The following is a 24,398-nucleotide window of genomic DNA, read 5'->3' as shown; positions in this document are numbered from 1 at the left end:
TTCGGTCGCTTCTGCCCCCTGGTCGCTGCTCCCAGTGCCCCGCTCCTTGCCGCTGCTCCAGGTCGCTGTTCGGGCGCCAAATGTCGGGGCGATCGGCTAAGTCCTGCCCCGAGGGTCGCGAACCTGGAGAAGCGGCGGAAGAATGCAGCCGACTCAATGTGGGTGATAAGCAAGCTTCGTTTATTACAGTTTGGTTACACAATTTATAGAGTGATTAATTAGCTACTACATATTGCAAAGTTAGAGCTCATTATTGGCTAGCCAGCTAATTGTCAACTCCGCCCATACTCCCTCATTCTTCTCCAGCTGCAACCTGTTTTTCACATTCTTGCTAACCGCAGAGTTGATTTGTTAAATTCCTTGTTCTGTCAAGGACACCGTGTGCTAAGCTTAAAATGGATTTTCTACAACAAGCAATTCGGTCGAGCCTCGCCATCCCCCCACACTTAATTACCGAGAAAGATAAAGCCTCCCACTGAGCCCCCCGACCCTGATAGATCACAGGGGCTACAATTGTTTTAGCGATTTCGAACTCCCCCTTCTTCAAGGCTTGACGTTTTATATTAGCCCACACATCGCGCGGGTTAGGGGGGTAGAGATCCGGTTCTTTTTCAGGATCCACCGGACCGGGTCAAAAGGATCCCCCCCTGGGGGGTATCCTGCAGCACACACTCTTAAGGGTTTGTTCTCCGGCAGCACCGGAGGCGCCATGGGAGAGTTATCCTCCTCCCCTGCTTTGTCTTTATGATTTTTCTCTTGCGCTTTTAAAGTCTCAAAAACACTCTTCCACCAGGGGAGCATATGCTGCGCTTCGGCGTTCCCTGTTGTTGCCGCGTCCCATAGTTTCACCCCCACATCGTCCCAAAGTTCCCGCGTAAAGATAGTAGACGCAGTTACGGTGGGCATCTTCACTTGTACCCATTTAAGCATTAGTTTAAGATCATGCCCAGAAATATTCTTTCCATGTTTTTTAAGGAGAGCTTTTTAAGGAGAGCTCTCTGGGGAAGATATCTGACTTCCCATGTTTCCCACAGCTCACCTCTCAGCTCCGGAGGGATTGTTTAAGCCGGCTCCTGCTTCCTTTCAGTAGCTCATTCAACGTCCTGTGGGACTCGCAGCATGCCACGCAGATAAGTGGTTTTTCACCGAATCACATCGGGGTCACCAATTTGCCACGATTGAGAGACAGGACACCGCTTGATGCAAGCAGGATGATCGTTTTATTGTTCTTACACACATACATTTATACAGATCAGAAGGCAGCGTGTTTTAAACTGATTGGTTAAGTTTCAAACTAGGCACCTATTGATTGGTTAACACAGTTGCTAATACAGACACATTCTTTTCCTAAACTCATCTAAACTAAGGCCATGCAGACACATTCTTTTCTTATCTTATCCAAGGCCCTGCTTCCTCCTTCAGGATGGCTCGGCACTATCTCTCTTCTTCTCAGGGTCAGGATGGCTCGGCACTAACTCCCTTCTTCCCAGGGTTTATGGCCCACAAGTTCCAACACATCCTTCCTTATCAATTGCACCGCGCTGGGGGCCCTGCTGAGGCCCACAGAGAAGTGGAAGAGTTTTGCTTGGAGAAGCCCACTCAGGTCCTCCTGACCTATGTTGAGTGGGGGACTTTTTTCCCTTGTTCCTTTTAAATGTAAAATGAGGCTTTTATCTGCATGGTGATGCGAAGGCTTTCAGTTTCCTGTGTCGAGCCGTGCCAAGCACTGAGCTTCACATCCCACCTTCTCAGCCCCAGCTGGAGCCACCCATTGCCACGTCTCTGCCTTCACCAAGACCCCGTACTGCAGTGACAGCCACAGAGCTGTCTTGTATAAAACAAGACTTTGCCAAGCTGCGGTCTCTTCCTCCTCGCTTTTCTGTGGTGCCCAGCGGCGGGACAAGGGGCAACGGGCACAAACTGAAGCATGGGGAGTTCCACCTGAACATGAGGAAGAACTTTTTCACTCTGAGGGTGATGGAGCCCTGGCCCAGGCTGCCCAGGGAGGCTGTGGAGTCTCCTTCTCTGGAGATATTCCAGACCCGCCTGGACGCAGTGCTGTGCAGCCTGCTGTGGGTTACCCTGCTTTGGCAGGGGGTTGGACTGGGTGACCCACAGAGGTCCCTGCCAACCTCTACCATTCTGTGATTCTGTGAAGATTTTTCCCATGGTTCCTCCACTGGAAAGCATAACGTATGCAGGATGAGATTAGAATGATTTTGCCTGTGTTTGAGGAAGAGGTCCCTCCAGCCACGTTTGCCCCTTGCTCCAAGCCATGGCTGCTCTTCTGCATCCATTTTGCTGCCTGACATCTTGATCTCTCCTCCCCTCCCTGCAGGTTTTCGACATCCTGCCGCTGTTCGGTGTGCTGCAGCCGGGCGAGAGCCAGCGGGTCGCCTTCATCTTCTTCGGCCACGCCAACATCGTTGCCCACGTCACGGCACTGTGCCGGGTAGAGGGAGGCCCAACCTACGAGGTCGCGCTGAGCGGGGAGGCTTCGCTCATCCACTACCTCCTAGACGTCACGGAGATCGACTGCGGGCTCCAGGTACCGCACACTTCTCTTGGCAGAGGTCCTTGTCTTGAAACCAGCACCGACGGGTTGCTGCCCACCTAGGTCTGGGGCTCTCTCCCCTTCCCAGCTTCTTTGTTAGCTCTGTGGCTTGGAAGTACAAACTTTGAGTCAAACGTCCTGCATCCAAGCTGGTTTTTAATGGCCATCTCCACCCCCTCCAGAGCGGGGAATTCCTCCTCTGCAAGGTACCTAAGGCTGCCTCCTGGGGCAGGCAGGGTCCCAGAGGTGATCTCCAGAGGGAAGTGCCCCGGGACATCCATCCGCTGATCTGCAGCTAACGCCTGAGGTCCGAGGAGATGCTCTCTTGTAACGCTCTTGATTAGTCCACAAAATAAACCAGGGAGGAAGTCACCTTGGGCTTCCAGTCACTGTAGCTGGAAAGAATGTCCCAGCGTAATCCCCACTTTATTCATTTTTGGTTAAATACCCCACAGATGCTTCCAGCTGTTGGCACAGACGTGTGGCACCATCTCCCTTTTGCTGTCCCTGCAAGCTCTGCAAATCCTTGTGTGCAGGTGCCTTTTCTGCAATGTCTTGATGCCACCTCCTCTGTTTCAGCCAGCTGTGAAGTGACACCTTGAAGCACGGAGGGCTTGTATCCGCTTTGGTTTCTTTAGAGCTGGTCTTGATGTGGTTGGCATTGCCCCTCTGCATGCTGCCAGAAGTATCTGTCCCTGTGTGGGGCTGAGAGGTACCCTGTGGGTTCCCAAGCCAAGTGCCCGGAGCTCCTCTGCCCCTGCTTCTCTCCTGCCTTGTGTTCGTTTGCTCTCATCCCAATGAACGCGGGAGGACGTTCCTGGCCTCAGAGCTGAGTCTTCAACTCCCCACTCCTCTGTCCTCCCTTCAGCTGTTTAACGAAGTCACCGAAGCAGAGGTCACCCTGCAGAACAGCGGCAAGATGGGATTCACCTACGTGGTGCTCGACGTCAGCGCGGCCGCTGCCGATGGCCCTCTGCCTGGCGTGCCCCTGGTCGTGCCCAGCACGGTGAGTACGGAGGTAGCACAAGGGATTAACCCTGGCCCAGTGTCCAGCTGCCCGGGAGAAGAAAACAGAAGAAAACAGAAGAAAAAAACCCTAAAAGCAGCTGGGGGAGACAGGGCCGTAAGCAATTGCTGCTGGGGGGGAGAGAAGGCGAAGCAGGCGCGTGAAGCAGCTCCATGATCGAACGGGATTCGCAACTTGTCTCTGGCCGTCACAAACCCTGCCTGCCCCTTGCCAGCACTGCCCAGGGGAGACTTGAATCCTGTTTTGCTTGGGCACGAAGCTCCTTTGCCAGGAGTTGTAACAGCCCCCGCCCCGGTCCCTTGCCCCTCCAGCTTTGCAGCAGCGCTGTGGGCAGCGAGGGGGCCAGGGAGGAGCAGGGCTGGCACAGCAAGGAGCGGGGTTGGCAGCATCCCACCATCCCAGCTTCCCAGCCCTGCGTGGACGCCTTCGAGCTGAAGCAGCCTTCCGATCTTTGTCCCTGTTCGCAGTGGGAAGGGGAAGCCAAATGGCTTTCAGGTTTCTTCATGCCCGTCTCCTCCAAGGGCTGAGGCACTGATGCCCTCTCCCTGCGAGCTTCTGAAGACGCAGCTCGGCTTGGCCCCACGAAGAGGCTGCTGCGACGGCGTCCTCGGCGCTGGCAGGTTGGCCTGCATTTGCAGAGCTGTGTGTGTGCAGGTGGCCGTGAGCCTGGGTGGGCTCCTCCAGCCTGGGTGTGACTGCACGGGCCGGAGGTGTTTGGGTAGGGTCAGGCCCTTTGACAGCAGCCTGGGAGCCACTGCTGTGCTGGGGCAGGAGCTGCTGGCCCTGCGGAGAGCGCGGGCACTCCACGCAGCTTCTGCAGCGGCTGGTGACAGAGCTTTTCTTTATTCCGGCTGGCTCTTGCTAGCAGAGGGTGAGCACCGTTAGCAGAAGAGCTTGCGTGCTGAGCAAAGGAGGGTCTGTGCTGTGGGACCGCACGTGTGATGAGGACATACCGCATCCCGGCGTAGGAGACTCGAGGTTTTGGATGCGAGAAAGCTAGAAAGTGATGTTGTCTGACGTTTTCTGATAGAGGAGAACCTGTCTGTTCTTCTCGGCACGTCTATCGTGTGAGCCGTCCTTCCAGCCAACCCTCTCTGATGCGTTCCCTCCCTGTTCTGCCGTGCTCTGCAGGGTTACATTGGACCTGGCAAGGAGCAAGTGCTGAAAGTCTGTTACCTGCCAGGAGTGCCTGGAGTCTTCTGCAGGACTTTCCGGCTCCAAGTGGGTCATCTAGAGCCAGCAGAAATCACCCTGAAGGGAGAGGGCAGCTTTCCCAGGATCTGCTTGGACCTGCCTAGGAACATCAAAGGTGAGCAGTGCCAGTCTGCTCCCCAGGAACATCTTCTGGTTTCTCCCCCATGCCGTATGCCCACGGGGCAGCTCACAGCCACCTCCACCAAGCCTAGAGGTTTCAGGGCTGTTGGACCAACACTCAGCCCTCTGGTCGCTTCCTGAGTCTCTAGCAGACGAGCCCATGTGGGCTTTGTCCCAGGAACCATCCTGCAGAGCTTGCCATCGTATCTGTGCGAGCCCTGGAAAGATGATGGCTAGACAGAAACGTTCGGGAAAGCCGTAATACAGGCTGGCAGGGATTTTGGCAGCGTTGGATTTGCATCACGTTGCACGGGGTGAGAGATGCTGCTGTGTGTGGAGGAAGGTGGTGGGTGGGAGTGAACGTCAGGATTCAGAGAGGAAGAGCAGCATCCGCTTGCCATACATGGCTGGAGGAGTGTGTTTCTGGGAGAGGTCATCACTGGGGGCATCGGGGCTTCCCAGCTTAAATGGGAATGGCACTGTGCCCACGCTTCTGTTTGTGGATGTTTTCTTCATCCAGGAAACAAAAGATATGAGAAGGCCCTCAAGGAGGTGGAATAAAAGCTGGAAGACAACGGCCATAGAGCTGAAGCAGTTGTTCTGGGGGAGGCTGTGGCCGCAGAGCCACCCACAGACGACTCGGGCACCGTGGTGAGGACAGCCGCTGCCCTGTTCGGCACGTGCCACCCTCCCCCTGCGTCCTTTGGTCCCCTTGCGCCCTGCAGCAGGCTTCCCGGTGCCCTGCTGGCACTTCCGTCCTCCCTGTCCACGCCTGGCCATGGCCATGCATCAGCTGAGCTCTGCCCACCTCTGGCAGTTGTCCCTCTGGGAGATGCGTGAGCTTCCTGACTGCCCCGGGGAGAGATCCTGCAGACTGTGCTCAAGGGGTGGAATTTCTGGTGCTGGCGCTGGGGCTGCAGGTCATCGCTGGGGGGTTTGTTGCTCACAGCCCAGCCCTGCCAGGTTTGCAGAGCTGGCTGTGCCCTGGGACTGTGCTGTCAGCACTTGTCTCCAGGAGGCACCAGCTGTGTGGTGATTCCCTTTCCAAGAGAGCTTTGTCCAAGCTGCTTTGGCTAGAGGTAGTCCAGTACTTGGAGCTCTGGGAGGTTCCTGGCTTCTCTGTCTGTCTGACCAGCTGAGCTTTTGACATAGTGACTGGGCAGGTGAAGATGCAGGAGTTCATTTCCCTTGAGAGAAGGTCCTGCCTAAGAGAGCAGGAGGTGTCACAGGCGCTGAGCAGCGACCCAGGGGACCCCGTCACCCCTATCAGCAAGAGCAGGATGGGATCCTCTTTCAAAGACAGGCCTGTGCCTCAGGAGGGACCTTTGCCAACCAGCCACTGTCTTTCCCTTCCTTCCCTCAGCTGGACACTCGGCTGCAGATGCAGATGGAGCAGATGCTGATAGAGGAACACGGCCTGGAACAGCAGAAAGCTCTGGCCTCCGGTCACCCAGAGGACACTTCCTTTGACCAGCGTGCTCGTCGGAGGCTTCTCAAGTTAGTGGGGACTCCCATAGCCTATCTCCAGGTGCCCCGAGGGTACCACCCAGCAGTGCTGCTGCGAGCTCCTTCTGTCTGCAGAGCTGGGAGTAGCTGGGGGCTGCAGAAAGGGCCTGAGCCGGCTCCCTGTCAGCAGCGGTGTGTCCTCACTTCCACAGAGCCACCCTCAGCTTTGGAGGTGCTCAGCTCCCCACAGGTGCTGGGTTCTGTTCTGAGCGGGGTCCAGCACAGGCCGTCAAGCCCTGCCAGAGAGCACAGGCGCCATCCCTGCTGACCAGCTCTGAACGAGGCAACTCAGAGCTAGCGTCTTTGTTCTAACGAACAGAGCACACTAAGCAACAAGAGCAGGTTGGCAAACCCTTGACAAACCCCAAACCAGGTGGCTTGGGTGCTGGTGGAACTGGAGGGCTTAGCTAGGTGACTTGGTCCTTCCTGTTGCTCCTTCATGATGGGGCGCGGGTGTGGTAGGCTCCAGTTCAGGAAGAAGATGCTCTACAAAACAGATGATTTATGTGCTTTCCTGAGTGGGATTGCTCTGGAAAAGGACCTTCCCGTGAACCTTGTAGGTGCCGGTTGCTGCGTTTACTGGTGCTGCTTTGGGGACAGATCTGGTTGCAGAGCGGTGAAGAGTTCCTGCGCAGGCGTATCTTATGACAAGGTCCCGAAGTAATTTCAGGCTTGGGCTGTACGCCAGGCTTAGCAGTTTCATTGAGACCAGTGGAGGTCCAGTGGCCTTAGCTACCATGGCTTTTCGTAGCAGAGGAGCTGTGACCAGTGTCCATTTTAAAGTAATTTTATTTGAAGGTGCCATTGTTAGCTAACAAAACCTAGGACCTACGCTCCCAGTGACTTAGCAAAGTCTTACTACCAGGTGGTCAGGCCTTGGGTTTCATGGGCTTGGGTTGAGTTTCTACAGCAGTGAATAGAGAAATACCCACTTGATTTGCCTCTTCCATCCACTTGGAAATGTGCCCAGGCTGTGGTTAAAGGACTGTCCCTCCTCCTTTAAGAGCCAAGCTGCCCGAGTACGTCCTGGACTTTGGCTGCGTCATTCTTGGGAGCATCCAGACTCACATCGTGAAGGTCACCAACGCTGGGCAGTTCCCTGTGTCCTTCCACGCCAATACACGGGTCCTGTGTGACACAGGTAACGGGTGCTGGAGAGACTTCCCGTGGGCTTGAAGGAGCCGTCTCTGACAGCTTAGCTTAAGCCACGGGACAAGGGGTGTTTTTTGAGTGCTTGTTCATCTAGCTTTGTGCTCTTTGGGCCCCTCTGCCTCGCACTTTAGACCCGGAGTTCTCCTGGTCAGCAGTACCCAGAGACCTGTCCTGCCTGTGACTGGCCTACCACCTCATTGCAGGGGCTAGAGGGGCTGATCACCTTGGTCACCTCCCAGCATCTTCTGCTCTTGGCTACCGTGAGCATCAGCTGAGTTTCGTTGTGCTCTCCTTGGGCTTGTGTTGCAAAGGGACGGACCCGTTGTGGTTTGCAAGGGCTTTTTTCAAAGCTCATAATGTGATAGCACTTCTGTTCAGCCTTTGTTGAGAAAGCAGCCTGTGAGGCCCTCTGTTATATCAAAATAGGCTTCTGAAACAGGCCCTGAGGTGAGGGTGCAGTACCATCAAATGGTGACTTGCTGTGTCTGAAGGGCGGTCAGGTGTCTCCTTGAAGTTGTTTTCCAGGGAGCACCACAGCATGGGGGAACCTTAGTTGGAAATTCTCCTGTGGAGAGATCTGTGAATCCTTCCCTGGGAGGCCTGATGAAGGAATTGCTGGAGCTCCTCAACAGATCAATTTCCTTTTTACCACGTGGGTGTTGGATTCTGGCCGTCGAAACCCTTTCTCCTTGCGCGGTGATAGGGAGAAGGAGCGGCAGGCTTCTCCGTAGATGCAAAGGGGTCCTTCACAGAGCTGCCAGCCGGGAGACACGTATGGCCTTAACGCTGATTCACGTGGATTGTGTGTCTATCTCAGCTGCTTTATGTTCGTCTCCTCAAGGTTTCCGCGTGGAGCTGGACCACGTGAAGCACCTGCCCTGCTGTGAGACCAAGACCTTTGAAGTGCGCTTTGACCCACAGAGTGCCAACCTGCCGCTGGGAGAGGTGGATGTGCTCCTGCCATCAAGGTAGCGCACGCTTCCTCACCTCCCTGTGCCCGCACCACCTTCCGGGGCAGGCAGCAGGTTGGGGACAGCAGCAGATGTCACTCAGGCTCTCAGCTGGATGCTCTGTCCTTCCCTAGGTAGCCAGAGGCCCCACATTTTGTGTCCGTCTCCGTGCCAAGGTGGCCGTGCCGTCCCTGTGCCTCTCCAGGGACAGTCTGGAGTTCTCTGCTGTCCAGTGTGGGCAGTGCCAGGAAGAAACCATCCAGCTCCACAATCGGCTCCAGATCCCTCGTAAATGGTTCATCACCATGAATGAACCTGTCAAGAAGGTAAAGCACAAGCAATAGGTGACGTGTAACTTCTTGGTTGGGTTTTCTTTGCCTCTCTTGCCTTTTCTGCCCCTGTGGCTGCCTGAGCACTTGGGCTGCAGCTCGTTTGAGGAAGCTTTAGAGGGCACAGAGCAAGGCTGCTTCACCTGACCTGTTCACTAGCTGATGCTTCACTTCTCTGTCCCCTTCACCCATTCCTCCTCTTCTGAGGACAGTGCCTCCCCGTCTGCCTGCCCTGCCTACGTGTGTTCTCTCAATTCTAGGCCAGTGGTGGCCACAGCTGGCCTGGGCGTGGGTGCTCTCAGCACTGTGGCCAAAGCTCAGAGCACCGCAGGAATGGAGGGTCTGTCCTGGCAGACCAAGGAGGCCTCACACAGCTGGGTTTTGTGCTCAGGTGGACAAGCATTTGCCAGCGAGCGTGCGTCGGGAGCTGCTCTGGGAGTTGAAGACCAAGCCCTGTGTCTTTGAGGCGCTGCCCTCGGCTGGAGCTCTCGGTCCAGGACAGCGATGCAACGTGCGAGTCAGGTTTTCACCCACGGAAGAGGTGAGATTGGCGGGTGTCACCCTCCGGAGGTCTGGTGGGACAGTGTGGTAATGAGAGCCCAGCGCAGGGAGGAGGAGATGAGGTCTGCCTCCACACAGAGCTTTCTGCAGACCCCGTACTCCCCGTGCCTCAGTTTCCCCTGCAGCACACCCTTCTGAGAGGGGATTTGAAATCCCGTGGGGGACAAACCGGCCACCAGACACCCTCCTGGGCAGAGCAGGATTGTCACCTGCAGCGGTGTGCTGCCAGCGGTCCCTGTGACTCTGGCCCAGCCTGCCTGCACGTTCCCATGCAGTTTGGGAGTCAGCTTAAATGATGGCGCATTCCCAAAGGCAGTTTGCAGGTGGCCGCTGGAAGCTGGCGGTGTGTAACAGTGTGGACACAAGTGCTTCCGTGCCTGGGAACATCCCAGGGATCTTGTAGTTGCTAGTGGAGATGTAACCGTCTTGTCTCTGGCTTCGAGCAGTGCCCAGCACTGAGCAGAGACAATGAACATTGTTTCTAGCTAGCGAGAGGTCGTCTGCCTCTTTCACACAGCTGATGTTTGCCTGGTGCAGTGATGCCAGGACTCTGCCTGGGCAACATCACCCGTAGGCCCTTTCTGATGAGCATTGCGCTCCCTCATGACTAGGTGAAAACGTTGCGTAGACCATTGTAGATCCATCTGATGCCCAAATATCCAGTTACGCTTCACACCAGGATTCATCCCAGTTGCTCAGAGCCAGCATGCAGATGCTGTCGCCCCAGCTATAAGTGAATAGTGGGTTTGCGTTCACCTTAGAGGTACTGAGAACACCTTTGACCTCGGGGCAAGGCTTGAATTTGAGGCCCTGTCACCTGGGGCTTCATGGAGGAGCTTTCTGTGCTTCTCTCTTTTCAGAGGTCCTACAGAAGCAAGCTGAGGATTAACATTCGCCAGAGCAGCCAGCACCTCCAGCTGCAGGTCTCGGGGCGTGGGCTGGAGCCACAGCTGGAGTTCACCCTTCCCGAGCTTGAGCTGGGACCAGTGCTGCCGCACAGCCGTGGGGCGGAGGGGACAGTGGTGGTGAAGAACCCACAGAATCACAGAATGGTAGGGGTTGGAAGGGACCTTTGTGGGTCATCTAGTCCAACCCTCCTGCCGAAGCAGGATCACCTACAGCAGGCTGCACAGGACCTTGTCCAGGCGGGTCTTGAATATCTCCAGAGAAGGAGAATCCACAACCTCCCTGGGCAGCCTGGGCCAGGGCTCCGTCACCCTCAGAGGGAAGAAGTTCTTCCTCATGTTCAGATGGAACTTCCTGTGCCTCAGTTTGTGCCCATTGCCCCTTGCCCTGTCGCTGGGCACCACTGAAAAGAGCTTGGCCCCATCCTCCTGACACCCACCTTTCAGATATTTATAAGCATTTATTAGGTCCGCTCGCAGCCTTCTCTTCTTCAGGCTGAACAAGCCCAGCTCCCTCAGCCTCTCCTCGTAGCAGAGATGCTCCAGTCCCGTCATCATCCTCGTAGCCCTCCGCTGGACTCTCTCCAGTAGCTCCTCATCTTTCTTGAACTGGGGAGCCCAGAACTGGACAGAGTACTCCAGATGAGGCCTCACCAGGGCAGTGTAGAGGGGAAGGAGAACCTCCCTCGACCTGCTGGCCACACTCTTCTTGATGCACCCCCAGGATCCCATTGGCCTTCTTGGCAGCCAGGGCACACTGCTGGCTCATGGTTAACCTGTCGTTCACCAGGACACCCAGGTCCCTCTCCACAGAGCTGCTCTCCAGCAGGTCCACCCTGGACCTGGGTTTGTTAACCCATGCGAGTTCCCCATCGAGTTTTACTCTCTGGAGTTTGACCAGCAGTACCTTGCTGAGGAGGAGGTGAGAGGGAAAGTCTGGTCCCCATGCTCGTGCTCCCGTAGCTTTGCCGCACTGCAGCGTTGGCAGGCTTGGGCCAGGGACATGGAGGCAGTCCCAGGGGTGAAGCTGGTGGTGTTCCAGGGTCAGCCAGCTCTGCTGGCAGGCCGAGGAGGGGCTTGGACAGTCCATGTTGTTGGGAGGAAGGAAGGAGGGAGAAGATGAGTTGGCTGGGGAGTCTGTTCATGTGGTGAAGGTCAAGAAACGCATCTCGTATATGGTTTTTCTTCCGTGTGCACAGATGCTGCGGATGCTGAATGACTACGATTGCCACAACACCTTGCTGCTGCCTCCACGCACCCCGGGTGAGAAGCTACCCCCAGAGGTGCTGGAGTACTGTGAGGACCAGAAGAGGCTGCAGGATGAGCAGGCAAAGTCCAAGACTGGGGAACCAGCAGGCCAGGACAACGGTGAGGGTTTGGCATTGACTGTCCCAAGTGTGGACACAGCAGGGAGTCGAGCCCACAGACTCTGAGCTCTCCATGACGTTGTTCCCCGTTGTCGTGTTAATTTGGCAGAAAATAAACCTGCTTGCGTTCTAACTCTCCTCACCGGAGTGGGAGGCTGGGTGCGGCTGGGTTTAAATTCTGAGTGACATCCAATTTGCCACTACCAGTCCAGTCGCGTTTAATGTGGATATTAAATTACCACCATTCTGGATACACTAAGCTGAGATGGCTTTTGGTGACCTCCTAAGGGCAGAGCTGTGAGCTGTTTGCAAATGCTGTTACGGTGAATTCGGAGCCCAGGCAGATCTCCTGGTGTAATACTCCCAAAGCATCCAGCTGTTGGATAACCACTTGGTGCCCAAATGGAGCCTCTCCCTTGAGACTGGGTAAAATGCCCGGTTCTGCCTGTCCCCCCCTTACTCAGCAGGACCCAGGAGCAAACTCATGAGGACCACGGTGACAGTTCATGGAATGAGATTTGGCCCAGTCGTTCTAGGTATTGCTGGATGTTCATTCTTTCCTCTTTCTGCCACCCCATTTACTATAGTCAGAGCAGGCGCCTTCACCAGCATCTAGGGCAGACCCTGATCTGCACAAGCCTGAAGGAAGGGCAAGGAGAGACCTCAGGTGTGACGTCGTTTTGGCAGTCTCCTCTCCCAGGATCTGAGTGGAATAGGGAGGAGGATCGGGATCACAGGTAGGCAGGAGGCTGACTTTTTCTACCTGGTTCTGCACAGCAGAGCATCGGCAAAGCACCGCCGGCAGCAAGGAGGCCGCGGGGGAGCTGGACGACAGCCCTGTCTATAGAGCCATTGCCCGCCACCTCGGCATCAGTATCTCTGCAGAAGCACGCGCAGCCCGAAACTGTAGAGGGATCAGCGTCATCGTCCATGGGGCACCTCTGACAGGTACGTGAGCCACAGCCCTTGGCGGCAAGGAGGGGAGGAAGCAGGAGAGACATATCCTGGTGGACCATGGTGCTTGGCTGACCAGTTGAAGTGAAGCCACAGCTTTGCTGGTACATGAAACGGGCCCAGGCCTTCACCTAGCTGGTACAAGTGGTGTGGCTCATCTTGTGTCCGTACGGCTAAGTTCTCATTCCCCCTAAAGAGGGTGGCCATGTCCCTGTTGCTTCGTGGGACCACATTGCCTAGTGTCCATGCTGCCTCGTGGCAGCAGTCCCTAGTAGTGACCCCCACACCGTGCCCAGATGTTGCCAAAGACAGTGCCAACCAGCACAGGCTCGCAGACAGTCCCAGTGGTGGTGGGACAGGGCTCGAAACCCTGGCCCAGGGTTGAGGTCACCACAAGGGACAAAGTCCTCGAGCTGAACATGAGGTGGAGATGATCCACCTGGCTCTACAGGACAACGCTTCCAACCAGGTGCATGCTGCCTCCCTTCTGGTCTTCCCTAACGGGGCCCTTGACTTTCCAACTGTCCTTGAAACTTTGAAATCCCGTTTGGGGGCTTTTCAGACCCTGTCCCTAAAAATGCCTGATGAGCAAGTGTCACCGAGCGGTTTTCCTCTCTCTCAAGGAAAGACATCAACAGCCATCGCCCTGTCCAAATACTACGGCGCTGTCTGCTTGTCCATCGATGCCGTGGTGACAGAAGCCATCTCGGAGAGGAGCAGCTTGGCAGGGCTCCGCGCCCGGGAGCTGTGCATCAGGGCTGCCATTGAGGAGAGCCACAAGGAGATGGAGGATGCCGGTAAGGAGAAACGCTGGAGCCTGAGCGGTTCTTTGGAAAGCCACCGTGACCATCCGCTTCTGCTTGCTGCAGAGAAGCCCTTGGGTCTTTTGGGCAACATGGGTGCAGCATGTAGAGATGCAAAGCCGTTTCATACAGCATCTCTGGTTATTCAAAAAAAAAAAGCAGCTCTATTTTAAGGGCTCAGCCAGGGGTACTCTGCCCCTGGGCTTCTGGGCACATGTTCCTTTTCCTAGGAGCGGTGAAACACACCTGTATTTTTCTGAGGGTTTTTTTATATTTCCTCAAAGCTGAATGCAGCTTTGCTCCTCGTGGCCATCAGGCAGAACTGCTGCCCGTTTTAACAAGCAGAAAGCCCTCTGAGGTGACTCATGAAGCACAAGGCGACCGACTTTGAGTTTGGCTTCACAAAGATGAGAGCAAGGGAAGAATAACCTCCTGGGGGAGTTTTGGATAAGAGAGACGCTGCAGATGAGCTCGTTTCTCCAGAGATTTTCCTAGACACGCTGTCAGGTCACGCAGCTGGTGCATGTTGAGCTGTTCTCCACGTGAGACCGGAGACTTTTAGGAAACTTTATCGGGCAGTCGGTGCCCCGAGCTGTGCGGGGCAAGGCCAGACCCTGGCGCTGGTGGGGGAAGCTTTGCATCACCCAGCTTGGAAGCTGATTGGGTTGGGAGCTGGTGGAAGGGAGAAGGGTGTGGGTGGTGGGTGAGGTTGTCCCACACGGAGTGTTTAGCTCCAGTGGAGATGGGTGATGGAGCCCGGGCACGGTTGCGTGGTACAGTCCCCATGTGAGACTGCAGGATGGGTGGAAGTTACGGAAACAATGGTGGCGGAGGACAAACGCTGGTCTTGAGCCGCTGTGCAGGCAGTGTCAGCTGGGTGCACATTTGCTGGGAGGGACACAGGGCTCTGCATGAAAAACTCTCTGGCTTTAAAACCCAGTATCTGACAGTATGCTTTATCATGCTACTAAGAGCAGTGAGGAAGAAGCTGCTTCTGGAAGGCAGCGCTTCTAGTGCCCGGCAGGCTGGGGGACACATGCTGCGTCCCTGCCCGGGCACAGGGCTGTGCCCGGCAGGACAGAAGGTGCCTGCTTGCTCCTCAAAGCACAGGGCTGTCCCCAGCCCCGCTGAGCCATCTCTCTCCTCCGCAGGGCAAAACGCAGATGTCTCCCTCGGCCTGCAGCTCAGCGCCGAGGCCAAGCAGAGCCCAGCCGTGAGCCGGTCCAGCTCTGGGGACAAAGTCAGCCTGCAGTCCAGCAGTTCCCGAGGCTGGGCGAGCGCCGCGGCAGGCAAGAGGAAGGCGGACGGCCACGCATCCCAATCCCAGAAACAGCATCTAATGGATCCGCCAGGCTCCCAGGTGAAGCCTGATCTGCAGTGCTTAACGCATGGGACCTTTCCGTTGCCTTTAAGAATCACAGAATGATAGAATGGTTTGGGTGGGAAGGGACCTTTAGAGGCCACCCAGTCCAACCCCCCTGCAGTGAGCAGGGACATCTTCAACCAGACCAGGTTGCTCAGAGCTCCATCCGACCTGGAGTTGAATGTTTCCAGGGATGGGGCATCGACCGCCTCTCTGGGCAACCTGTGCCAGAGTTTCACCACCCTCACTGCAAAAAATTCCTTCCTTACGTCTTGTCTGAATCTCTCTTTTTTAGTTTAAAACCATTACCTCTCATCACTACAGGCCTTATTAAAAGCGAAGAGGCTGCTTCAGCCAGAGGCTGGTGCAGGGCTATACAGTGCGGAAAGCCAGGTGGGCAGCAGGGGGTGGGAAGAAAACCCTGTGCCCCAGCGAAAACAAACTCTACTGGGTCTTACAGGTTGTTAGGAAAGTGCAGTCCTGGCTAACGTGGCTGCAGGCTGCTGCGCCGGGAGCTTACAAGCTCAGGTGTGCTGGCCAAGGGATGTGCCCTCCGGGGTTGTTCCCTGGAGCTGCTGAGCTGTAGTTTTTTTCTAGCCTCCCACTAGTGAGAGCCCCCAGCTCCAAGCCTAGAGTTGTTGCGAGGTTTCTAAAGTGGTTTCTTTTTCTTATCATGTTCAACATTGCAGGGCTCATCCCGTACTCATCTCCTCTCTCCCGTTCCCTGCATTCCTGCGCAGCGAAAGCTGAGCATCGGTGGCAGCACAGCAGGAGAGCTGAGCTTCGTGAGCTGTGTGCTGCCTGAGGACTTGCTGGTGGCCATCCTCACTGAAAGGCTGCAGGTACCTGGGGTTGGGGGCAAGCGACATGGCCCTGTTACAGAGACAGGCAGCTAGGTACAACTCATAGGATCGTAGACTCGTAGAATGGGTTGGAAGGGACCTTAAAGGCCATCCAATCCAAACCCCTGCAGAGAGCAGGGACATCTTCAACCAGACCAGGTTGCTCAGAGCCCCATCCAAGCTGGAGTTGAATGTTTCCTGGGATGGGGCATCTCCCACCTCTCTGGGCAACCTGTGCCAGGATTTCACCACCCTTATTGTAAAAAATTTCTTCCTTATATCTAGTCTGAATCTGCCCTCTTTCAATGTAAAGCCATTCCCGCTTCTCCTATCACAACAGGCCTTGCTAAAAAGCTTGTCCCCATTTTATAAGCCCCCTTTAAGTACTGAAAGGCTGCTCTAAGGTCTCTCCGCAGCCTTCTCTTTCCCAGGCTGAGCAGCCCCAGCTCTCCCAGCCTTTCCTCCCAGCAGAGGGGTTCCAGCCCTCGGATCATTGCTGGGGTCTCCTCTGGCCCCGCTCCAACAGTTCCAGCTCTGTCCTGTGCTGAGGGCTCCAGAGCTGGATGCAGGACTCCCGGGGGGGTCTCAGCAGAGCAGAGGGGCAGAATCCCCTCCCTCGCTGCTGGGGATGCAGCCCAGGGCTTTCTGGCCTGCAAGTGAGCATTGCTGGGTGATGTCAAGTTTTTCATTCCTTAGCACCCCGGTCCTCCTCGGCAGGGCTGCTCTCCATCCCTTCATCTGCCAGCTGGTACTGATAGTGGGGGTTGCCCCGACCCAGGTGCAGGACCTTGCACTTGACCTTGTTGAACCTCATGAGGTTCATGCAGGCCCACTTCTTGAGCTTGTCCAGGTCCCTCTGGATGACATGCTGTCCCTCAGGCGTGTTGACCGCCCCATTCAACTTGGTGGTCTGCAAACTTGCTGAGGATGCACTCGATCTCGCTGTCTGTGTCATTGATGAAGATTAAACAGTACTGGTCCCAACATGTGCCTCTGAGTGACACCACTTGTCACCGATCTCCATCTGGAAGTCGAGCCGGTGATGACTGCCTTCTGGCTGTGAGCTTCCAACCAATTCCTTATCCACTAAACTGTGCACCCATCAAATCTGTATCTCCCTAATTTAGACAGAAGGGTGTTGTGGGGGACCATGTCAAATGCCTTACAGAAGTCCAGAAAGGTCACATCCGATGCTTTTCCTTTGTCCACTGATGTGGTCACTCCATCATAGAAGGCCACTAAGTTGGTCAGGCAGGACTTGCCCTTGGGGAAGCCATGCTGGCTGTCTCGAATCACCTCCCTGTCCTCCATGTGCCTTAGCAACTTGGCAACTGGTTTAGTGATGAGCTGAGAGCCCAGTGCCTGTGGTAGCTGACTTCCTTTTCAACTTTCTTCACAGCTGAGCGACTGCTACCAGAGAGTGGTGTTTGATGGCCTGGAGACCCTCTTTGCACGCAACACGGCGTCTGCTCTCCTCTGCCTGCTGAAAGCTGTCAGAAATCGGCCACATATCTATTTTGTGAACCTGTTCCAGGGTTATGCTGCTTTGAAAGCCAGAGAGACAGCCGCAAAAGAGCAGGAAGGTGAGACGCTTCATCTCCGTGCCCCTCGAATCTTCTCTCTGAAGCCCCCAAGCTTATCCGTGTGTATCTGGGTTACCAGCAGAGCTTGTAAGAAATGTTTTGATTAAGCCTTCCATCCTCTGCCTCAGTGTAGCCAGCACTCACAGAATCACAGCTCACAGGTGCTTAAAATACGGCAGAGCTGAGGCTGTAAGGCTTAGTCTCTAACGTTAAAGCTTGGGCACAAGTGGAAGTTGTCGTGGCTCAATAACTAACCACCGGCCAGCTGTCCACACAGCTGGTGTCATGAGCTAGGCAGGGCACAGGAACTCGCTGACTGCTGAGAGTTTGGGGGATTACCTGAATTTTGGAGCAGGAATATGGGCTCCCCAGTATCTCCTGGCAGGATGGCAGACTGGGTTGGGGCAGAGTTGTGAGTCCTCGCAGCTCGCTCAGAACAGCAACCTCTGCTTGCAGTCGCTAATGGTTTCTCCTCTGGTCTGTGCTGAAGGACAGGAGCAGGAAGAAGCTGCCAGAAGGGAGAAAGCACGTCTCTGGGAGATGGATGAGGACGAGTACGATGCCCTCACGGAGAAGCAGAAAGCTGAGTTTAATAACAAGATACGAGAAGTCCAGCGTGAGAGGAGGAAGAGGTCTGTAAGCCTTCCGTGGGTAAATCCCCAGGACAGTGTCCCTGAAGGGTTTCCCTGCTCTGGAGAGCTTGGGTGAGCTCAGAGGGGTTACAGAGCAAAGGCCATAAGTGTCCGGTACAAGCAGCACAAGGATAGGCAGTTCCACCTCCCAGATTCCCAGCAGAGGAAGGACTTTCCTCCAGTGAGAAGAGAACACCTTCTCTCCGTTTCAGCTTAGACGCTGGCTGGGGGGAGCTGGGCTCTGTGATTGGCCATGCCACTGCGCTTAGAAGTGTCTCTAAGTTAATGACGTTGCTTCTCATCTTCTTCATCCCCCTTCTTTACCAAACCAGAGGGGCTGTGGCATGGGTTGGTGTGCAGCATAGCTGTGCTGGCTTGGTTGAAGTCCTGCCATAGGTGAAGTCCTTGCGTCTCCCAGGGTTTTCCGTGCTGAGTGACAGCAGCCGTAAAAGCTGTTCTCTCTTAGGCTGGCCTTCAGCTGCAGCAGCAGTTGAACTTGGGAGAAGCTCTGATCCAGCAAAGCAGCCCTGTTCAGGAGGATATGTACGATGAGTGTAAGCCTGTGTTAATCCCTGCCTGAAAGCGGGCGGGACCTGCTTAAAGCGAGCGTGTGCTTCGGCACTGCTTTCAGCCCCAGCTGGAGTTTGTTTCCCTGTGAGGAGCTCACTAGGACTGCTTCACATGGTGATTTCCAGGACAGACAGCACAAGATTTCCATGGTCGCAGCTGGGTTCCAGCAGGAAACCTGGTGGTTCAGAGCTTGTTTTGCAGTAGGGAAGTTACTGCGGCCTTTGCTTTCTTATTGATGTGGTGCTTCTCACTAAGGAGCAGGTTTAGCCCGGGGAGAAGAAGGGCTGGATAAGCCAAGCAGGTATTAGTGCAGGGATGAGTAGCTGTTAGTGATTTGTGAGCTGGTTTAAACTGGGAAGTCAAGAGAGGACTTGAGGCATCAGTGTGGAGAGATGGTGGATCAGTCTTCGGCAGTGTGCTGGAGGTGTCCAGGTGGACCTTACTGGAGAAGCTGCACAAATGATCCTTATGACAACAAGGCTTAGATTGGGCTGGTTCTGGATGTCCCCTGCCACCTTTCCTCTCTTTGGATGTTCCCAACCTCCCCAGGCTGAGGGAAGTCCATGGAGATGGTCTAATGGTTCTGACTGGCCTCGAGGTCAATGAATAAAGTGCAGGACCAGCTGGGATTGCAGCAAGCCCAGATTTCTGGCTGTGACTCTCACGGATGTTTTCTCTTTGGCTTGCTGAAGGGAGATGGAGCAGCTGGCTCGAGAGCTTGAGGAAAAGCATTGGCAGGAGCTAGAGCGCTTGAAGGAGGAAGAAAAGCTGAAGAAGAAGTGTAAACGGGGCAAGAGAGAGCTTGGAAAAGACAAAAAGAATGCTTCGGGGAAGAAAAGCCAGCCTGGAGGCAGGCAGGTGGGTGGCTGTGTTTACAGAGATGAGTAAAAGCCCTGAGGACCTTCCCACTGAGCTGTAGCAGTCCCTGAGAAGCCAGCAGCCACACGAAGTGCTGGGGATGAGTACCCGGCCGTGAGGAACACGTGGGGCTGTGCTGGGAAGTAACAGCTGCTGTTGGATCACGCTGCTGCTTCACCAGGGCTGTTTCTGCCCTGGGTTTGCAGGAGAGCTGCTCTTGTAGAATCATGTTACCTTTGAGTCATGGCTTCACGTAACTCAGTACATTCACTGTGAAGCCCTAGATGGTTGTAGAGTAGCGTTTCTCCCTACTCTGCATGGGACTTACACCTCTGAGCCATGATCCATCTGGGATGTAGTGGCTTTTCCTGCATGTCTGGCAGCAGATACCACCGGGCCTTAGGTATTCATGAGCAACTGGACTTCCCAAAGAGTCGAGCAGCCACAGGGATGCTCAGCACGCCAGAAATGAGCCCGGAGGACTGCACAGGAGTAAGGAGGTGTCTGTCCTAAGTTCCCTGTTTGGGTTGGGAAGCTGTTGTGTTTCTCAGGTGGTTTGCAGGACTCCTCATCAGCCTGGCCCTGGAGATTTTGCTTTCAGTTGAGCTAAACTGGGTACCAGCTCTGTGTACTGGGATTTGTAGAGCACCTAGCACAGCTCTTGGAGAGGCTTGGGGTGCTCTCGCCTCCAGTGCTGTAGGACAGTGAAAGGTGTTTTGAAATGCTCACTGCTTTCCCCCCTACTCTTCCTGCCCAGAGTACGAACACATCCACCAGCAACACCGTGTCCACCAGCAAGCGGTTGGATGTCACCGAAGGGGCAGACAAGAGAACTGAGGCCCTGAGTGACAGCAAGAAGAACTTAGCCCTGAGGTTTAAGATCTACGAGGCATCGCAGAAGGATGTCACGCATGTTTTGTCATGCTGTGACAGGGTTCAGGGTGTCCTGCTGTCCCCTCTGAACCAAGAGGAGGCGCAGCACCAAGCAGAAGACCAGCGCCAGCGTTTATCCAGCCCCAGGAGCTGGAAGGGCAGAGAGAAGGAGCATCAGGAGAGGCTGGAGAAAGAGCGACTGGAGAAACTGAAGGCTCTTGAGGACTCCAGGTTATCTCAGCCAGAAGGGGAAGGTGCAGAAGGGTCAGCCGGAGGCCAGGATGTCAGGGTGCCCTGCTTGGACATCCAGGTGCTGAGCTCAGAAGATGTGACTGGGAAGATCCTGGAGAGCAGCAAGCTGCCAGCAGCAGAGCAGGTAAAGCCCTGTGAGGCCCAGATGCTGAGCCTGCCGTGGTCTGGGCCCTGCTGCGTTGTGTCCCACCAGGTGACAATGGCACAGAGCCTTGTCCAGGATGATGTTCCACAAGGGCTCTGCAGCAACCACGTGGCTGGGGAGGTTCTCAGCATCCCTTGAATGGGTGGGGAGAGGGAATGCTCTCTGTACAAGCACCCTGTTTGTTCAGAGAATTTCCTGGTCTGGAAATCATTAAAAATGGTTCCAGGCCAGGGCAGCTGATGGTCATTGTTCCCTTCAGCTGAGTCACTCAAGGGAGAGATTTCTTTCTAGGTCCCACTTGTAGGTCCTGGCACTGCTGTGGAGCCTGCCCACCCCGCTGGGCATAAAAACCCACCACACTCCATGTAAAGAAAAGAACCGTTGGCAGCAGCTCAATGCCCTTGAGGAAGCGTGAGGGTGAAGGGTGACGGGAGTATAAAGAGAGTTTTCTCTTATGGTTGTGGATCCTGGACGACCTGGGAGTGGGTCCCTCGGGGCCTCCCATTCCCCCTCCGGCTTTTTACTCTGTGATCCGCTACCCGGAGAAGCGGGTTGACCCTGCAGCAGGAGAAGCCCTCAAGCACTTCATCTTGGTTGTGCCAGAAGGTGCCACTGCAGAAGATGAAAAGAAGGATACCAAAAGCCTTGTGGATGCAGCCGCTGCGCCCGCGGTGAAGGTGCCAGGGCAGGGGCCAGGCTGGGTGGGGGGCAGGTGGAATGGGGGAGGATTACTGTGGGAGGGCAGTGAAGACGGGACAGGGCCCCGTGTCTGCAGGCACCCCTTCTGCCTGTCCGGAAGAGACGGCGCTGCTTGAGCTATGGGGCTGTTGTGTAAGACGAGGGAAAAAAACAAATCACTGAAAAACCTTAACTTCCCTTGAGGAGAGGGCCCTGGGCAGGGAGAGGTGTCGTAGCCAACACAAAGTCCGATACGGAAGTCCACGTCCATGGGCAAGATGTGGTTGGTTGTTTATTCCCTCTCCTGTTTGTTAGCGAACTTGCAGCTTGCTTTCCAGGACAGGGGTGTCTCAGGGCAGGTCTCACCTCTCTGCCTTTTCTCTCTCCCTTCGACTTGAAGCTGTCGGAGGAGCAGGTCACCCCAACCAGAGCCCGGTCGAGGAAGGAGAAAGCTGTGGGCAGCCGGGAGGCTGGAAGGGAGAAGCGGAGAGGGGGGCTGCAAGGGAGGGGTCACCAGGGGCCAAGCACAGGAGCACCCACACATGCCCCGGAGGTGCTCCGAAGAAGCACGGACACGACCCCGTCCCCAGGGAGATCCATCAGGTGAGCTGCGAGGGAGGAGGTGATCCCTCTGCTTCATGGCCAATGTGCCAAGCAAGGTCCATCGTCCCCAGCTCTGCAGGGACCATTTGCTTGTGCCTCCCTAGGATGGCAAGTCCACGACCCTGCTCCTTGTCTCCTTTGCTTGTTAGCAGTGTCTGAAGCCTCCTCTTTAATTGCCAGGCTGAGCAGCTGCCGGTGGGTAGTACCTGCCCATGGTGAGGTGGAACTGAAGGTCCACTTCAGCTCCACGGTGCCGGGACAGTTTGATCAGACGCTGCATTTTGAGATCCTGGGGACAAAGCGACTGTACCAGCTGCACTGCAGGGGCACCTGCGTGTATCCCACCATCAGCCAGGACCCACGGTAAGGCTGGCCCGTGGGAGCCCTCCTGCGCTGCTCCCCTCGGAACTCAGAGCCCAGGCTCCCCTTGTGCCCTGTGACCTTCTGGCTTGGGCAGAGCACGCTGCCTGAGCATCTCTTGGAGCTGGGAACCGGTACTGGTACCTCAGCCACCAATAAGGGTTAGGGCTTTCTGACCAGGTTTTCTGCTTTGAGCATCTCACAGCTCCTCGCTCCTCATTTTCTCTCCCCAGGTTGGTGTTTCCTCACCGGAGGAAGAGCAAGGCAGATGATGACATCACCTGCAAGCAGTATGTCATGGACACGGGCGTATTCCACTTTGGACCACTGCTGTGCGGGAAGTCAAGAGACTGGTATGTGCTCCCCGCCCAGAGTGAGCAGCCTGATGCGCTGCCTGCTCGGAGTGAGATGCTGGGATGGGATCTCCAGGGCCCTGTGTTTTCATGGACATGCTTGGAGACATCCTGTCCCAGTGGCCCGATTCAGGGCAGGCCCAGGCAGAGACCTGGGAGATACATGGGGCTGAAGGGCCACGGATGTGTGAACTTGGGCAGATAACAGGCACCAGAGTCTTGGAGGAGCTGGGGAGAACCCTGTGGGTGCCTTGGTGGCCAGAGCCATGTGCTGAAGGTGACTTGGGCCAACTTGTGTCCCCCCTCCACATCTCAGCTTCACCACCCGTGAAGAGAACTTTATGGTGCTTTTTTTCAAGTGCTTTGAGCTCTGCAGGTAGACTGAATGAACAATTCTTCTGCTGGTGGTTTTCTAAGCCATTGATTAATCTGTAATATTAGTAAGCCTGTATGATCTGACCTACCAGTGGGGCGGGGGGGAAACTGCGGAGGAATAAAAATGGGAATTACATTTCCCTGATCCTGACTGCTGGATAAAGCCTGCCTAAAAAAGTTGTCATTGTAGCTGCTGGCATATTTCTATTTTTAACATTGCTCTTTTTTTTTTTTCACATTAAAAATGAAGTTCTTGTCTTCATGGGAGCTCTGGAGAGCTAGTGGTATTTTGACAACCCGAGGAAATGAAATCAAAACAATTTAAAAACTGGAAGAGGTTCCTTAGCTGGGCTGATGAATGGTCTCAGGTTTCTGTTTGCTTTTTTAACCCTTTAACACCAAATTCTGTTCCATACCTGAAAGAAGGGACATTTGCTAAATTTGGCGTTCCTTTGGGGAACTCCTCCTTTCTGTTTCCTTCCTGAGACGTTGAGCTAACCTGTGAAATACAAGGCAGTCTCATGGCTTTTTTGGAAAAGAGAAATTAAACTATTTTTAAAACGTCTCTTCAAAAGCATTTCTTTATACCCTGCAGGGAAGAAAACCCAACAAAGAAGGGGGAAGAAGCCACGTGCCTGGCGTACTTTCATTTTGCCAGGCACCTTTGACTTTCTCTTTTGTAAAACACTCTTTATAAAGCGGCCTGTGCCTCGTCGCGCCTCTGGGATGGAGGCACCAGGTGCAGGGGCAGACATCAAAGTAACGCAAGGACAAACACACCTACCACGCAAGGTGCCCCTCAGTGATCCTTTTTCTTAGCCTGCTTGTTCGACCGTGGTCTTTCGGTGCAGCCTCCCGTGCCTGGGACACGGTGCTTTCCGCCATGTGTGATGAAGACAGCGGTCCTGGGCTCTCCTCTGCAGCCTTTTCCCCTTTTGTGGAAAGGTACAAGGCGCTGGACCATCCCAGCAACTGCGAGAAGATAACCATTCTCAACGTCACTCCCCTGGAAGCAGAGGTGCAGTTCTCCTTTGAGCACGATCTCAAAGCAGAGACGTTCGTTTTAGACCCTCCCAGCATGAGGCTGAAGCCCAAGGAGAAGCAGGTAGGAGACGGGCAGGTAGGGCAGGCAGCAGCAGAAGCTGGCTGCCAGGAGCCGTTTCTCCTGCTCACTCAAGGCTCTTCTGCATTTCTCTTTGCGGGGACCGGACTAGGAGCTGAGCATCTGGGCGTACCCCACTTCAGCTGGCCTCGTGGAAGACAACCTCGTCTGCTGCGTTAAGGAGAACCCGGAGCCGGTGGTCTTCCGCCTGTGCTGCGAGGGGGTGCAGGTGGAGCTGGGGGTCAGCCCCAAGCAGCTGCATTTCGACAAGCTGCTTCTGCACAGGTCAGTCACCCCAGGGCCGCTTGGCCGGGGACGAGAGCTGTCGGCGAGCTCCCCTCCAGCTTCTCTGGCTGTGCGGCTGCTCGCACTGGAGGCTGGGCTACC

At 55.3% G+C, this 24,398-nt stretch overlaps 1 pseudogene; it reads left to right on the top strand.

Moving 5' to 3' along the window:
• LOC142362812 (hydrocephalus-inducing protein homolog) overlaps positions 1 to 24,398 on the top strand; it is a 52,136-nt pseudogene that overhangs the window by 16,270 nt on the left and 11,468 nt on the right.

The sequence above is a fragment of the Opisthocomus hoazin genome, chromosome 12 (genome assembly GCF_030867145.1).
Source record: "Opisthocomus hoazin isolate bOpiHoa1 chromosome 12, bOpiHoa1.hap1, whole genome shotgun sequence".
Taxonomy (NCBI): domain Eukaryota; kingdom Metazoa; phylum Chordata; class Aves; order Opisthocomiformes; family Opisthocomidae; genus Opisthocomus; species Opisthocomus hoazin.
Note: the sequence above shows the minus strand (reverse complement) of the source record. Positions and strands in the feature narration are given on the sequence as shown.